Below are 1410 nucleotides of genomic sequence, written 5' to 3'. Positions count from 1 at the left end.
ATTGCAGTATGATAACTAAAATTATACAATAAATGTGCAGTAAGCATTTCTGTGTGAACCAGAGCTTGCATTTAAAAGGAAAATTGGAAAAGTCACTTTTGCCCATTCATCTCTGTACATCTATCCCACAACATGGCGGCTCGTTAATGATATTCATTGCTAAACGCTGCATTGGTGGGAAAGGTCTATAGTGCTTTTTGTCACATCCGTTACTCCAAGTCCTATTCTATCTTACTGAACTGGATTCGTTGCCGTATTTCGTTCTCTCTTCTTAGGAGCTCTATCATGTGTCTCCGTGGGACCAGATCATCCTATCACCATCCTTGCCACTCCTTCCGCTCTCATGAGCAAGCTCTCTCAGATGGAAGAGTTTACTAACTTACTTTTGTAGTTTATACCATACACAGGCATTCACATGTACATGCATTATACTTATACATATTCAAATTGTATATACATGTATTCATGATATTGTTCCTACGTGTTTGTTATTATTTATTATTTATACATGTATATGACACTTTAATTACTGCATATTTGTTTTTTTACATGTACAATTGTACATACATGTACATGTACATCTCTTAAAATTTAATTGTGTTGTATAGTAATAGTATGTACTGTACCTTGATAAAACATTCAGAATTAATGAGGATATTACTGGGCTTCAGATCACGATGAATGACATTACCAGAATGAATGTACTTTAATACCCGACACAACTGACTCATAATGTACTGCATGTGAACTGACTAGAGTATCTTACTCTTTATCACCGCATGAAGATCAGTTTCTATAAGAGATTATTATAACACACTCACAATGACTGGTGGAGATATACATGTACATGTATGTGCATGGTTGATAAGCACTACAATACAATACATGGCATTTGGAAGAATCAAAAAAATTCATAGAAAATCTAATTTTGATCGGAATCAGCTCAAAATTGAAATGCAACATAAGAACATGTACATGTATATGTATCAGGAAAAAATTATAAAAATGACAAATTCTCTACTTTTTATTTTTGGTGAAATTTGACCAAAGTCCCTGTACAGGGACTTTGGCCAAATTTCACCAAAAATAAAATTTGGCCAAATTAGCCTTTGGTATTTTTCAAAAATTGGCCGTTTTTAAAAAAGTTCATAACTTGAAAAATTTAAGTCGGAATCAGTTCAAACTTTCTACACAGCATAAGTACATCAATATGTATCAGAAAATGTAATAAAAATTAAGGGTGATTTCGGAGCCATTTTTCTAAAAAACCATGGGTTATAACCTTGGGTATTTTTCAAAAATTGGCCGTTTTTAAAAAATGTTTGTAACTTGAAAAATTTAAGTCGGAATAAGTTCAAACTTTCTACACAGCATAAGTACATCAATATGTATCAGAAAATATAATAAAAA

General features: G+C 32.3%; 1 pseudogene; it reads right to left on the bottom strand.

Moving 5' to 3' along the window:
* Nucleotides 1–793, bottom strand: part of LOC105315060 (extracellular signal-regulated kinase 2-like) — a 3772-nt pseudogene extending 2979 nt beyond the window's left edge.
* Between the last annotated feature and the right edge of the window lie 617 nt (nt 794–1410).

The sequence above is a fragment of the Amphimedon queenslandica genome, unplaced genomic scaffold (genome assembly GCF_000090795.2).
Source record: "Amphimedon queenslandica unplaced genomic scaffold, v1.1 AMPQUscaffold_11891, whole genome shotgun sequence".
In the NCBI taxonomy this organism is placed as follows: Eukaryota; Metazoa; Porifera; class Demospongiae; order Haplosclerida; family Niphatidae; genus Amphimedon; species Amphimedon queenslandica.
Note: the sequence above shows the minus strand (reverse complement) of the source record. Positions and strands in the feature narration are given on the sequence as shown.